We start from the raw sequence: 16393 nt of genomic DNA, 5'->3' as shown, positions 1-16393 counted from the left end.
CCATGGGCATGACATGGACATAGAACAGCAGACCTGGGAAAGATCTTAAGTACCTTAAGACCAACCTTCCCATATTTAGTCATGAAGAAAACCTGGACAACAGGTGTTTTAAATATGAACTCTGAAATCAAAGTCATAATCACAAATCACAGGAGCTGCTTTTCACCTGAGTTAATTCCTGCTCTGTAAGAAGCATCAGGAGGATTTATTAATTTAATAACAGTGGCTATGCTTTTAAGCAGTGTTCTCAGTGGGGTGTCCAAATCACCATCGGCAGCAGCAACACCCGGGAACTTGTTAAAAAAGCAAATTCTGGGCCTCACGCCAAATCTACAGAACCAGAAACTCTCGGGGTGGGGCCTGGTAATCTGACTAGTAATAGTCTTTCCAGGTGAAGCAACGAGAAGTTTGAAAGTCACAGCTCTTCAGTAATGCTGGGAAGACAGCAGTGTGCACAGCCATGCATATGCACACACACAAACAGACACTAACAGAAGGCATCTGCACGTCCCCTCTGTACTTTCTCCCCATCAGATCCTTAACCTATTTGTCACTGCTGACACAGAGAGTGCTATGCCTTTGCTTCTTATTACAGCTTTGGCTGTTCATGTCAGCATTACCTGATGGTACAATGCGTTTATTTCTCTCCTGCTTTTTTAAATGCATTTTTCACTGCCATGCAAATCACGAATGTTGTTTATTGTCTGGGGCTCAGTCTCTTCGTAGTCCCTTTGTGCTGTGTTCTCAAGGCTGTAGCCTCTCTTTGGGCTTCTGTTTCTCAAGGAATGACCAAAAACAGGAGTTGGCAAACTTTGACTGTAAACAGTCAGATAGTAAATGTTTTCGACTTTTGGGACATGTGGTCCCTGTCACAGCTACTCAGCTCTGCTGTTATAGTGCTAAGCAGCATAGAAAATATGTAAATGATGGGTGTGGCTCTGTTCCAAAAAAACTTTATGTACAAAACCAGGTAGTGCTCAATTTGACCTGTGGCTGTGGTTTGCTAACCCCCGGATTTAAGTGCCCTACTCACTTTTCTAAGATATTTCAATCTGCCAATTGGGTCAAAAATTTTTTACTTTTCATGTGTGATCTTTCAAGGTGGTCATGGTGGCCGGGAGCCTGCAGGCCAGCTTGGCCTCCCATCACTGTGAAGGTCCAATCTCCCTCAGGCAGGCCTGTTGGTATTTAGGACACTCAATGTACAGCTACTTGTGGAAACCTATCTGTCCACCCTTGTGTTTTGTCTTTGGCCGGAGGAGGTTAGAGAGAGTCAAAGAGATGATTAACAGTAATCTTGACATTCAGAGACACCAGGAGGACCTTCTCTTAGAAAACAAACTGACATTTTACCCTGGTATGTCTCCCTATTTTGTGAGTCTTCCCAGCAGCAGCAAAGTGTTGTGGGGCAAAGCTGTGCTTTTGTCATGAATTAATTCACTCAGCAAAGGAGTGGATGTTCACAACTTTTAAGACTTCAGCTGGCCCTCTTTTATACATACAGGCCATTACTGCTCATAACAGCCAGATGAATGACAATGTCCATAATGGGAAAATACACAGCGGCCTCAGGAACAGCTGTCTTGGGCTTCGTTAATTGACAGTGGCCAATGTAGTATGATAATGGATGTTATGAGGATGAACCAGTGTCTGTACATGTCCCAGTGGGAATCTACACGTATATGTGTTACAGATAGCTAAAAACTGGAAAACTGACCCAGCCTTAGTTCTGCAAATCTTTTATGCTCAAAAGATTCATATTTGGGGAAAATAAAATTCTTTTTTTTAAAATTAATTAATTAATTAATTAATTTTTGGCTGCGTTGGGTCTTTGTTGCTGTGCACAGGCTTTCTCTATTTGCAGTGAGCGGGGGCTACTCTTTGTTACAGTGTGCAGGTTTCTCGTTGAGGTGGCTTCTTTTGTTGCGGAGCACGGGCTCTTGGTGTGCGGGCTTCAGTAGTTGTGGCACGCGGGCTCGGTAGTTGTGGCTCACGGGCTCTAGAGCGCAGGCTCAGTAGTTGTGGTGCACGGGCTCAGTTGCTCCGCGGCATGTGGGATCTTCCCAGACCAGGGATCGAACCTGTGTCCCCTGCACTGGCAGGCAGATTCTTAGTCACTGCACCACCAGGGAAGCCCTGAAAATAATATTCTTAATTAAAATCTTTTGAATATCCAGTAACAATTGGGGAATGGTTTCATTATTTTTTCCAAAGTAATTTGAATTGCCAGTGGCAGGAGTAGAATTCTTTCTTGTGTGGCTCCTCACCTCCCTCCATTCTAGAAGGTTCACGGCTGCCCAGCCCCCCAGTAGGCAACAGAGCAGAAGACAAGTGTGCGAGGAGACTTGTGGCTGGACAGAAAGAAGGGACTTGTGCTTAAAACTAATTAACCCACACACACATCCTCTTGATAAGTTGCATTACCTGAAATAAGTAACAATGGATGAGTGCTGGGGTTTTGAGGGGGTAAGAAATCGCCAGGTGATAAGGCTGTCCAGGAAGGCTTCAGGGAGGATGCGATATAGGGTGAGCCATAAATGAAAGACAGAAGAGAAAAGGAGAGTATCCTACCTTTAGGAGAATAAAATGTTTAAATCCTACAACCATTGTTTTTCTGTAAAATTATCTCTCACCCTAGACGGTTCCCTTTGATCTTTTATTAATGATGAATTGTTCATGTCTTTTAAGTTGTCTCAAATCTTTCCTGAAAGTAGATGAGTTTAAAATAATAATAAAAAAGAATAGCGAGTTGGAAATGTAGAAGAAAGGTTGTGTATATGTAGACTAGAGAAGTAGGAAGGAAAAGGTAAGGCTCATTTCCTTGGAGCCTGAGGTCGAGGACGGGGAAGAGAGGAGATGCTGGTCGGAGCTGGGTCAGAGGGCAGAGGGGCTTCAGGGCCCTTTCCTAAAGCAGCAGGAGGAAACTGTGACAACTACACTTTGTTGAGTAAAACCTGCAACAGGAGACACCAGTAAGCATTTTCACTAGAAAACATGAGTGTCTCACATCCTGGGGTATTTATTACTTTGTAATTCTGTATCTCTATCACTTTTGTGGAAGTTTAAACCAAAGTAACCAAATAGTAATAGTAATGAGGGCTGAGATTTACTGACCTAAGTGCCAGTAAGGGCTCTCAGAAATGTCCGCCTGTGAATTCATTTAATCCTCACAACAGCTCTGCAAGTGACCATGAGCACCGTTTCACAGACAGGGAACAGAGGTTGGGCGGGGCCCCAGGCAGTCGGGCAGGGCGGCTCCAGAATCCACACCCTGGTGGCGCACACCCCTTGACTGTCACCCACAACATCGCACATACAGTGCCGTGAAGCAGCCAGCCTGCGGCCTCCCAGAGGCTCGGCAGCTACTCAGAGAGAGGTGCACCTCCTGGGCATCGGACAGAAGCATCCAGTCTGGACCACGGTCATGAAGGAGGATTCCCGTGGATCCACTAACGGAGTCTAACAGGAAACCACACCATCTGTTCAGTCATCAGTTTTCATGCATTTGGACAAATATATGCACAGTCGTACATGCAGGTCTGCACATCAACAAAGGGTACCACATACAATGTGAGATACAACACACAATCCGTGAAGTAGCCACAGGCATGGTGTGTGTGTGTTTATATTCTGGAACTTTTTCCCTAGACCGTGTAGTCTTTTTATCCAAAACACTGCTTTAAGGAAGATTTAGGTGCGTTAATTCCCAGCCTGTGTTGAAGGAAGAGTCGGGAGGCTGGTGATGGGAAGGCGCTTTCACAGGCCCCTGGCTGCTGTCCTGCTCCCGCTTCCTTCGTGGGACACCAATCACCGAGCCCTCTCAGGTGTCCACCGCTCTGACCCACTTCTCTTCTGCTACCCTGAGAGGTTCTTCACACGCACTTTGGAGCACTATTTTTTATAAACACGTCTCCATCCCTTCCTGTTAATCGCGTCCCTCTTTCCCCCGTGGGGCACTAGATGTGACAGTGTGATCCCAGGTACAGCCATTAGCCAAAGATTCCCCACCAGGTAGCTCTCAGTTTTGACAATTATCCAGAAATTTCATTTGCTGACTCAGTCGAAAGTCAAAGAATTAAGAAAGTACTTTGACACTGTCCTCAGCCCTTTCATGGCAAAGTTGTATGAAATGCCAGCACATCTTCCCTGTCAATTAACACACAGGGTGGTGCCCCTTCTCAGAAAGGGAAGGCGCCTGGTGATAAAGCCAAATGCACCAGCTCGAGCCGGAGGCCAGAGGCAGGAGGCTGATTCGGAAGTGATGTGTCCTAGCTGGCGGCTGGCTTCCTCCCTCCCTCCCTCCCTTCCTTCCTTCCTCCCTCCCTCCCTCCTTCTTTCCTTCCTTCCTTCCTCCTTCCCTCCCTTCCTTCCTTCCTTCCTCCCTCCTTCCCTCCCTTCCTTCCTTCCTTCCTTCCTCCCTCCCTCCCTTCCTCCCTTCCTTCCTTCCTTCCTTCCTTTCTTGCCATAATAACACAAGCCAGGTTATTTTTATAAATTCTTCTCTTTGCTTGACTCTAAAGTGTTGCAGAAAAAGTCACTTTTTAAAGTAAGGCATGGAAATTTGGTTTAAATAAATTTTTTTCTTTTAAAACATTTTTTTGTACATGTAAATGAGGATTTAGGATATGAGCATTAAGAATTCTGGCCTGAAGGAGGGAATGATCTGACAGATGTCTTTTTTAGGTGGTAGAATGTTCTGGAAAGATCCAGATAGACAAGGGAAAAAAGCAAGAGTAGGAATTTTGGAAGCTAGGGCACCCCACAGAGCACACCCAGAAACCCCCTGGGGGTGGGGGACAAGCAGAAGGAGGAGGGACCCTTCCTTTGTCCAGAGGACAACGACCTCGGTGCCCTGGGGATGGAGTCAGGACCACGCCCCGTCCCTCAGCTCCCGACCTTCCTCCCTGCATCTCCGTCCAGTCTACCTGCAAACACCTGCCCTACAAGGCATGCTCTTGTATTTAAGAATTTCGAAATCAGTTTCAAAATTAAAATGAGAATCCACTCTGTGGAGATATGTCGTTGATCCCCAGATTGCAGAACTGAGGAGGTGCAGGTGCAACCCTGACGGTCAGAAAGACCCCAGCCCTTACAGGGCTGTGAGGTTAGAGGACTGAGAAAGTCCTCAGCTTTGGGAAGAGTTCCTGGTGGGGGTGTTTCCTAGCCTGGAATCGGCAGCCTGGGCTGGAGTTAGAGGCGACAGGAGGGGGAAGGGACCAAGGCACCTGGGTCAGGCACGTGGGCACAGCACCTGGAAGAGAGAGCAGACTGGGGCAGGGTGGGGGCCAGGGATCCTCCTTTCAGCCATCTGACACAGGAATAAAGTACTAATAACAAGAAGGGCTAAATTTTAGTTCAAATTTTGCCTCGATTGAAACTGGGGTAACTTTAGACAAATGCCTTTTCATATTTTGTATTCATTAAGTGCCTACTATGCTCACCATCAGGTTAAGTGGATTTCTTTCTTTCTCTCCCCCTACTGAACCTGGCCCTTATCAGATGCTCAAAAGAAGCTCTCGAATTAGTCATGGGTAAGTTTGCCGTGAGGATAGGGCGTTCTTGAAAATGCTCTCAGACCCTAGTAATAGATCGTTCATCATTGGATGAATGTTTTGCTAGTGGCTTGGGGTGGTCCAGTTTCACGTGTGTTGATCCAGCTCTGACGGAGACATAGTACCTCCCCGTTGGCTGACGGGCGCCCTCCTTTAACGCCTGGGGGGTTCTGCTGAGTGCACTCCCTGCAAATAACCGGGCTTCCTAAGAAGGAACGGAGGTGGCTTATCAGGGGCACGGGCTGCTGGGCGTCACCACCCAGCAGCAGGCTTCTTGTGTGGTTGAAGGGTGGTGTGGGTCCCCAGGCCTGATGAGACAGGCGTCCGTGTGGGAACGCGGAAGGAGCTTCCTGAGGGACACTGGTCTCAGGGCAAGAGGCAAACCACGGGGGGAGCGAGGCCTCAACAAATCAGGCCCATTTCTATTTCGAGTGCATTTAAAATGTTTTACTTTATCTTTGATGAGAACAGGAATATAGGCTCACTGTTAGCAAATTATACAAAATAAGGAACACATAAGAGAAAAATAAAAACCACTTCTAACTTCACTATTAGAACAGCTTGGAAGATATATTAACATTTAATAGATTTTGGTGCTTTACCTTCTATTATGTTTCTTTCTTGTGGCTTTAAAGTCCTGTGTAAATACTGTTCTAAGAGTCTGTAAACTATTTTATTTAGCAAACTTACCCTGACTTACTGAACTGTTTTCCAAGTTAAAACATGATGTGTGTTTAGTGTTTTTTAATTATAAATAATGCTTTGATTTAAATTTTTCTTCAAGTTTTTGTCCTGTGTGAGTGTTTTCCTTTTTGAGTGGGATGTTGAAGGGAGAATAAGAGGCTTAGTTAGATGCTCTGGATCAGTTACTCGGGGTGATTTTTGGAAAGGCCGTGCCGACCGTCGCGCCCCCATTAGGAAGCGTGTGGCATTGCCCCAGTGGGATAAACCCTCGCGGCACGGACTCCCCGCCAGGCACACCCTCGCCCGGCTCCTCTCAGAGATGCCAGCGGCTTTCACACACCCCAGAGCAACAATCACCAAAAGCTCAGACACCTTGGCTGCCGCTAAGTCAGCGGTCCCTAAAACTGAGCAGCTTTTACCTGCAGAGGTAAACGGAGGTGGACATTTAAAAATATCCTCAGCCCTCACCTGGCGCCTTCTGGCTGGTTTCCGCTCGGGCGCCGAGAACTGCTTCGCATCAGTAAGTAGGAACACTGGCTGTTTCTGAAGGAAGCAAAGAGCCCAGTGTGAGCCCCGCGCCCGGGGCGTGGGGGGGGGGGGGCCTCCACGCAGGCGGGAGGGGAGAGGGCTCCGCACACTCACGCTCGAGCTTTGAGACGCAGAAACTCCCTCCTCCTCCCACCCCGGCAGCGGGTCCTCCTCGGCCGCCGCGGGGCCCAGGTCTCCCCTCCCCGCCCCGGCGCCCGCTCCATCCATCAGCCTCCGCGAAGGAAGCAGGCGCCGGAGATGCTGCTTCAGGCTGAGACCCCCCCAGTCCCAGGAGCGCGCCCCTCCTTCCTGGCACTTGACGTTTTCCGCCCTCCAGGATGTCGGCGTGTTTCCTCGGAGCCTGCTGGGTTCATTATCGCTGTCGCTGCTCTTCCTGGCGCTTTTTCAGATACTCAAGTCGCACGAAAGTGAGCCAGGTGCCCCCAGGTGGATGAGGCTGGACTAAGTACGTGGGAAGCCATGGACTCTGGCTGCTTCCCCACCGCTGCTGTAGCGAAGTACCACTCACCCAGTGGTTAAAACAATGCAAATTCATGACCTTGCGGTTCTGTGGGTCAGAAATCCAAAATGAATCCGACTTGGCTGGAACCAGGGCTGGCGGGGCTACTCCGCCTGGGGGCCCAGGGCACCTGTTTCTTAGCTTCTCCAGCTTCTAGGGGCTCCTGTCTGTTTATGAGGACTTCCTTTATTCCTCCTTACATGTCCGTCAACCAAGAGTCTTGCAAATGTTTACTGTTTAGTTTTGCAAATGGAAACAAACAGAAACCTGAAGGACATGGATTGGTCTCTGGGAAAACCATCCCTCCCCCAACAGAGATGGCAGCTTTTTCCCAGATTTGCCTTTTCATAGACATGCGTGTGTGTGGTTTGACACATAAACATTTTGAATGAGCTTGAATGTTTTCTTATGGACTAAACACACAATATCATAAATAGAAACGTATTTGAAATTATAATCTCCAAGCTCCTGTGAGTGTTCTATTATGGAGACTGTATTTAACTGCTTTGGGGTGTGTCCGAAATTTAGTCATTGAAAAAACTGAGTCTGTCAGGATGCGCTGTCGCTGTTGGTCTCGCACGTAGCCTTTCTGCTGAAACCGCTGCTAACAAGGTTGCCAATTAGGGTGAATATTTTTCTGTGATGTGAGCATTTTTCACCAGAAACGAACTTGAGAGTCATAGCTGAAATGTCTAGTGTGACCATGCTGCTTGAGGCTGTCACCAGAGTCCAAAAAAGCCACTTAATGCAACTTAGTCTCCTTACAAAAGCTAAAAGATAGTTAATCATAGAAGAAATATGCATGTTCAGGTTCCCGCATATTCTACCTCACAAGTCTGATGCATCCTGTGAACAAAAACAAGTTGGAACGGGATATGCACAAACCGGTGGTTCTTTGAACCCGAGCGTGCCAAGTACAGGTTCCAATGTTTATTCTACTCTGCACTGTAGGTCACTGGCTACCAAGGACCTTGTGAGTTTCCATGACATTTGCCCACAGCCAGCTTCAAAAAAATATCTTCTAAAGTCTATAAGTTTGTGCCTCCTGGTCTCCGTGTCTGTTGTCTGTCACTGTCTCTGTGTCTCTCTCTCTGGCCCTAAGTCCAGCTGTCCGGATTATGGAAGAGGCCACGTGAGGCTATGGTCGCATTTAAGCAATTGTAAAGAGATAAGTTTGTGTAGCAAATTATTTATTTTAGGAAAAAAATTATTATTTGCAAAGAATTCAGCAAGAATATCTTAGAATAGTAAACTCTCTCTTAGGGCCTTCAGAACCTGATTCACCTGCCCAAAGCTTGATTTTAACACGCTTGTTCGGGAAACGATGACAAAGCGTATATTACGTAATGCAGTTTCATTCCTAGCTCCAGTCTGCTTGTCTTCTCTCTTTTATTCGCCAGTGCGCGGGCAGAACCCCCCTGCACACCTCCTCTGCGGCGTGGTCCTCACTCTCTCTCCCCCTCTGGGTCCTCCTTTAACTTCTGCAGTTTGGGGGTGTCTCCTCGGTCACCAGACACACCTGGGTTTCCACTGGTGCCTCCCCGGATGCCATAACCTCAGCCCGGCCCTTCTCTAGAGCCTCAGAATTTGCTGCCACGAACCCCCTCTAACCACATTCTTCTTCATTTCATTGTGATTTAAGATCACGCCCACCCCTTAGACAAAATCTCTCTGAGGCCCTGGTGCTTTTTGAACCAGGCCTTCCTCCTGGGCGCCCCATGATCTGGTTTACTCTGCGCAGAGGGTCTCTGGGAGCAGCGGTCCTGTCTTCTTCCTTTCTGGAAGGTCCACAATATTCCTAGGGTGACCAGGGCTCCCTAAATGGACTGAGTGGATGAAAACAGGAGCACATTTATCCTTACGACATGCGTTTATGGAGCCCCTACTCTGTGTCAGCCACTGCTCTAGACGGTATCTCCATGAAATCAAATTCTAAGGAAATAGGAGACGAAGGAGATAAAGACTTAGAATAGGACGTTTTCTTCTAGCCAAAGCATCATTTCTTCCATGGTATGTGGAGAGAATGTGTAATTTGTCTTTAGTAAGAAACACTGGAGGCTTTTGGAGTTGTATTACTCAGTTCCATTGGAGCAATAGTAATAATGTTGGGCCATGAAACACGTTAGTTATACTTACTTGTCCATTTCATAAATGTTTGCTGGGTCTCTGCTCCTCGGGCCTCGAGCTAGGTGGGGATTACAGAGGCAAAGGAGCAAGTCTGGGCCCTGAGCTCAATGAGTTTCTTTGTAGGAAAGATTTGTCCACTTGAAGTTTCCCAGTAATTAGCTCTTAGCTTCCAGTTACTCAAATGATAAAGTCTATTCTTCTGAAGTTTTTCCCTTCCTTCTTTCCTGTCCTCTTTCTTTCAATCCACCAATCAATGCACATTGGACCTTCCACTAAACACAGTGAAAGACGTGGTACAAAGATGTATTTAAATTCGACCCTGGCCTAAGAGGAAAGTGTGTGAGCAGGCAGCTCAGAGGGTGCAGGAGTCCTGCTCAGGAGCACTGATGCCGCCTCTGGGGTGATGCAGTAGCCAGGGTGAGTGAACAGACAAGGGCCGATGGTCCACTGCACGGGACATCACAATGGTCCCTATTCTTCCCTCTTTTCTGATTATTTCTATGCTACTCAAAAAAGACGTATTTTACAGAAACCAAAAAGTATTTAAAGGTCCCCTTTACGATCACACTTCCTCACCCTTTGAATATAACAGGAAAGAAGAAGGCACAAGTTCAAATATGGTTACCAGGGAAATGTGCACTTATGGCGCCCATGAGCTTATCCTTTTGGTAATGCACTCACTGATGTGTAAAATTTGGAATTCAAAAAAATTTCTCAGCAACATTCCAGCAACAAACACTAAGAAGAAATGAAAAGGGCTCATACACTGCATTTACAATAATTTTCTGTCTTTCTTTTTTTTTTCCCTGTATCTCTCCCAGATGTGTGTAGTGGTGAGGACTGTAGGGCTTACCAAGTTAAACTCTAAGAGCAGTGTGCAAATCTATGAATGAAAAATTGGGACATTACTCTGGTCCTGGTTCTTGACAGCGTAGCTTTTTTTTGTATATTTTATTGATGTATAGTTGATTTCCAATCTTGTGCTAATTTCTGCTGTACAGTGAAGTGATTCAGTTAAGTATACATTCTTTTTTCATATTCTTTTCCATCATGGTTTATCCCAGGATATTGAATACAGTTCCCTGTGCTCTATAATAGGACCTTGCTGTTTATCTATTCGATATATACCAGTTTTCATCTGCTGACCCCAAACTCCCAATCCATCCCTCCCCAACCCCTGCCCTGGCAACCACGAGTCTGTTCTCTATGTTCATGAGTCTTGTTTCTGTTTCGTAGATAAGTTCCTTTGTATTTTAGATTCCACATATAAGTGATATCATATGGTATTTGTCTTTCTTTTACTGAATTACCTCTTGACAGCGTAGATTTTGACCTAATGTCTAAGTTGTCAGTAACCCCATGACAATGGTAGGAAAAGAATTATGCTCTCAGCCATTGACTGAGGGCCTTCTGCCTGCAGAGGACCCCCTGTGGGCTAGCAGGGAGGATGGCACCATCCTTCACCTCCAGATGCTTCGTCCATGGGAGAAAAGCTATGGTATGTGTAGGGGAAACTGTTCTATCCAGGGATCCTAAACATCAATTTCAAAGAACGTGATTCAAGGCCATTTGGAAGTAAAGACACATTCATTTTTTTCTTGTTTTGTTTAGAGACTTACACGGGAGTTAGATACATATATTTTATTTGTTTGCTGTGAAAAAATTCTAATTATGTAAGATTTTCAAAGTAGCAATAAAAAAAGAGAATCACCCCAAATCTCTCCTTTTAGAAATAACCACTGTTGCCATATTTGAACTGACCTATCCCATCTTTTCTGTATACATATACTTTGTAAAAAAAAAATCAAGATTCTGTATTACAACCAGTATTTAGAGGAGGAATGAAATATTTTACTCAACAAATTTGTCACAGGCTAAGTTTACTTTCTCCTTAATAAGGCGGTCAGTTAATGGAGGAAGAGATAAGGAAAATGGGGGAAAAAGTGGGAAAAGAATGGAAGAGGAAATGACAGAAAAGGAATAAAAACTCAGAGAAAAGAGATGGAGTATGAAGGGACGCAGGGGAGAGAGGAGGAGGGGGACGCCCACCAGCAGCCCTGCTCTGGCTGGGAGGACTCGCCTCACATTTCCGCCTGTGAAACAGCTAATTAGCTGATTCACCAAATGCTTCTGCCTTGATGTCGTTGTTGTTCATTTTTGGTGGCTTGACCAGAGATGGAGTGGCCAAACCAGGCCCATGGGAAGAGGGGGAAGGGAGTGTCTGGGCCATGACGGCTGTGAGGAGAGCAGATTCGGGAACAGATGCCATGGAGATGAGCTTCTGCTCCCAGACTGCGATGTGGGCCTGTCTTCCAGGCTGAGGCATGGAAGGGGCACTGCCCACCCTCACCTCAAGGTCAAGAGAATTTCGCTCTCATTCGTGACTGATCAGGAACACTCTGTGTGTCTCTAGTGCGTTGTTTCTTCATCTGAAAGCTGGCGCACTCACTTCTCTGCACGGAGATCTGGAACTGTGGAACCCACTTTCAGTGTGTGCTGCAACAGTGGTGGAGAGCATGAAAGCAGGGTTATTCGCCTGTGAAAGCGCTCACCAGGCCAGGTGCAGTGCTCTGATTTCAGGTGCACGTGAGAGGCACGTTGCCTTCTCTTCGTCTCCGTCTGTCCACGCCTGCGCACATGTGTGCATTTGACACGTTTGCACTGGGTGGTCCATGTCCCCTTAAACTGGCATGGGCGCGCTACAGAGGAACCAACATGTTTTTTCTAAACTAGAAATAATAACTTTCGTTCACGTCCTGCTCCTGAATCAGCATTGCTCTTACACATGTGTTCCCGGGTCAAAAAGAACTACTCTCGTCACCATTTTTAGAGCCTGGGAAGCAGGCACCGGGCAGCACTGAGGCTTGAGTCTTCCGTCCACACCCTGGAGCAGGGCCTTTGCAATGCCCCATCTGTCCTGTTCCCTGATATTCCAAATCACAAAGACCAAAATGAAGGTCAGCTCCAGCTGCCAAGAGACTGGGATGTGTGTGGTTCTGGGGCTGCTCTGGAAAGGGCTCAGAGGAGGATGGGGTAGGGCTGCCTTTGTCCTGCCTGGTCCATGTAGAGCCAAGTGTATGTGCTGTGCTTGTGATTTTTGTATTTGCAAAGAGCCTTTCTGTCACAAGCCGATCTCCAAGGCTGCTTTAATATGGGGCTTTGACACAGTGATTCAAAGCCCGGAGCCTTCAGGTGTGTGCTGTGTGTGGTTTCTATCCCAGGCTGTGATTTTCCCTGAAGACGCTAAGCCCCCAGCTTCCCCAGGTACGAAGGAGGGACCCCCCCCACGAGTAAAAGTGACTGTACCCCTCCTGTGTGACCCAGCACACTGATTTCAAACACTTGGTAAATAGTCATCTGCAAACACTTTTTCAGCAAGTAAATATTTGCTGAAGCCTGATGCATGTTACAGGTAAATCTGGAACTTCACCAGGTACTTCTGTGTGGGTCCCCAAGGCCGCCTCTTCCTGGCCAGGGAGTTGATGTCTCCCCCAGAGCCTGACATCCACATGTCGTGGGTGAGGAGGTTGAAGTCCAGGGACACAGGGCGGCTTCATCACCAGCAGATCTTCATCACTAGGCCTTGATTAACCTTTGCTCCTTTAAGATGAGCACAGCAAATTAGATTTTCCCTGTGTTCCATGGTCTAGAGAAAAATGTGGGATCCAGTGATCTAACGAATAGCTCAACTAAGAACCCATAAAACCTGTCTCATTCAGCATGCAATACCCTTGTCTTCTTATTATGGAGAAATAACAGCACAACTTTTGGTCAGAAGGACCCTGAACATGAAACTAAAAGGCCGTGGATGTTTGCATCCATGCCCTGACCCTTTAAACAGGCAGCTGTCGAGGTGGGGTGACCAGCCGGAGCTTTGTCCAGACTTCGGGGTTCCCCAGGACACCCTAACCGAGCGAGGCGGCACCTAGCTTTAAAAGTCACCCCTGCCCCTCACGGACCTCACCTGTGTGACTCCCAGAAATGGCTTCAGCTCCTGGTCCTCCCCCCTCTTTGGGGGAAGGACTTTCCCTCTGTCCAGATGCTCCACCTGGCACCGCACATCACAAACCTTTCCGACCTTCCAAAGGAGGTGCATCCTCTCTGCCCTTCTGTGGACATTTAGAATAAAGGGGTCATTAAGAGAAAGTCTGGTAAAATGGGGCATGCACGGTTTAAAGCACTTACCAAAATTGCTTTATGGTAGGAAAGAAAGCAATGTTTGAGGGATTGGGATGGTAGAACTGTATTCTTCACTATGCTTTTCTCTATCCAAACCACCAAAACTGTGATGTATGGAAAGTTTTTGGTATTTACTGTGAGAGAAAGGGCCTTTCATGGTGCCCTGGTCTTACACTGGCTTGGGTGCCATGGAGCCATTTGGGGCAGGCGGCATCCCACACAGCAGGCCCTGCGAGGTCCCGTGCTCTGTTAACAGCGCTGGTTAGCGGTTAGGTGTGGCTGTCCCAGAGATTCAGATGGAACTGGGTGAGGGTGTGGCTGGGAGGAAAAGGAAGTAAACAAACAAAGGCAAGGGAAGAGGGGAAGCAGGATCCAAAAAGGGAAATGTGGGGCGGGAGCATGCCGGTTCCTCCTTCCGAAAGCACCTGCCATCTACAGACAGGAAAGCCGGTCTTCAGCAGTTTCGGGAGGCTACAGGGCAGCTCTGAATCTGCCACGGTGATGTAATGGGCTGTAGGTAACCTGCAGATTCCTGGGTTCCTTGAAGGATGCTGAGAAGCGTAATGATTCGCTGGACCTCTCAGACTCAGATGCAAGGCCAACAGAGTAACTGGTCTTCCTCTACAGAAGAGGGCATCTGCTTCTCTCCTGCAAGCAGATAAGTCCATTCACAGCCAAGCTTACCTGGCATTGAAGAGACATCCTGTTTTGTGTAGGATAAGGGTAGATGGGGGCACATTGTGAGAAATCCGGAAGTAAGTTGAACAGTGTGAGCTCACCGTTCCCTCATGGGAATGAGCGGGCCACGTGAGGTTTCAGCGTGTTCCCGAGGCTGTGGCGGGTTTTCCTGGGGGCGATGGCGTGAGAGAGGGGCTGCGCTGTGAGCCACTGCTGACCCTCACCTATCAGAATGCAGCACAGTGATGAGCGCTAACGGTGCCCCCCACGCGGCCCAAGGACCCAAGAAATACAGCTTCAGTGGAAACACTGGCCAAGAGGAGCATCGGTAAAGACAGGGCGGGGAGCTCAGAGACCCAGCGACAAGAGCGACACCAGCCAGCTGGGAGATGCGCCTCTGAGGGGTGATGAGTCTGCGACGACAAACCCAGCTTGAAAGAGCGGAGAATTGATGGGTTCCGACAAATGCTTTGGTGGGCAGACAATAGACAAAGGAAGAGAACAACACTGGAGCAGGCTGGGTCCAGAGGGTGGACAAGGGCTGCAGACAAAGCAAACCAGAGTTTGGGATCGGACAGATGCATAAAGACAGGCGGATCAGAGGGAATGAAATGAGTCCTGAACATTCATCTTATTTCCATGCACAAACAGAAAACAAACAAAACCTGCTGTAAAGAACCATTTAGATTATTCACTGGAGTCCTCCAAGCTCCCAATGCCCCTGGCTTCATGTTTCCCACCGAGATTTCAACCTCAGAAGAGACTCCGTGATTCAAGCAGGACAGTCCTTGTCTCTTTTGGAGTCATTGCTTCTTAGAATCTGCCAAACTGTAAGTAAGTCCTGGAGTTCCAGGTGAAGTAGACCCTTGGGGGATGAGGTGCCGGACACTGTGCAGACAGGGCAAAGCAGCGTTACCAGCCCCAGTAACAGAAGCTCCGTGCCAAACGGGCTTTTTCCTGACCTCTAATCTGTCCATCTCAAGCATTAATAAACAGCAAAAGCACGTATTATGGAGCCAAAGATCTTCTCTAAAACTTCAAGATTTGCCCCCTTGAGAATGTGTTGTCTGAGGCCCCTGCAAGACAGCAGGGAGCTCGGTGTTCAGCACCCCATGAGCTCTTCCACCTCTGTAGCCTGCAGACTGTAGTCAGGGCTCCTTCCCTGATTTAGGATCTTCAGAGCAGGAAAGCCAAGATGAGTATGAAATTGTAAGCTCATCCAATACTATTATTTTTAATTGAAACGATTAGAAAACGGCAACTTGTGTGAATTGTATTCTCATTCCTTACTATATGCTTAATTCCAATTTGTAATGAGTGGAATGATTTGAGTACATTAAAGTGACAAATGTGCCCTTGCATTTCACCAATCCAGCTTCTTGACCTGATAAATATAAGCAAGCCACCAGTTAACACACACAGAATAGGTTTCCTTGGCAGATTGATTTCACATTTTGTTATATAAAACAAGCATGGACTTATGTGAGGGTTAGAAGCCTGGTTATGAGATGGGTGCCTGTGTATATCCAATCTTAACTCTCCATAACAGAAAATATTTCTGAGCAGTGGTGGTTCCTCCTATTTTTCTGGCTGTTAGTTAATGCAACAAAATGCCGAATTATTGACATGCTAAAACACTGTGAGAATCTGGACTCCTCTTTGCAGTCCACTGTGGATTTCTTTCTGTTCAACAGTGCAGTTACTAAAATTAATTTCTAACTACCCAACACAAGTGTGCTATCTTCCGGGCTCATGTGAGGCAAATAGGATCTGGGACTCCAAGGTGTTCATTCTATTGTGTATGCCAAAGGCTACCACTTTTTCTCCCTTCTTTCATGCCATGTGCACACCACTGGTCGCAGATGCCAGTGGTCATCCAGTCCAAGACTAGTCTGCACTAGATGTGCGGACACCGCCAGGAGCCTCAGAGGCAGCGAGACTCCTAAGGTGACAACTCCGTGGGTGTCACAACAGTATCAAAGTGTCTGGTGCAGTCTTGACCACCCCAAGAGCAAGGCAGGGCATTGTTTCTGCATCCCGCTCATTTTCTTTGTTTGCCTGGTTGAGAGTAGCTGTAGGGGCCGCTCTTATGCCCAGCATGACCCCCATCCAGGAGAGGTTCAGT

Source organism: Eubalaena glacialis, chromosome 14 (genome assembly GCF_028564815.1).
Source record: "Eubalaena glacialis isolate mEubGla1 chromosome 14, mEubGla1.1.hap2.+ XY, whole genome shotgun sequence".
In the NCBI taxonomy this organism is placed as follows: domain Eukaryota; kingdom Metazoa; phylum Chordata; class Mammalia; order Artiodactyla; family Balaenidae; genus Eubalaena; species Eubalaena glacialis.
This window is presented reverse-complemented; position numbering follows the sequence as displayed.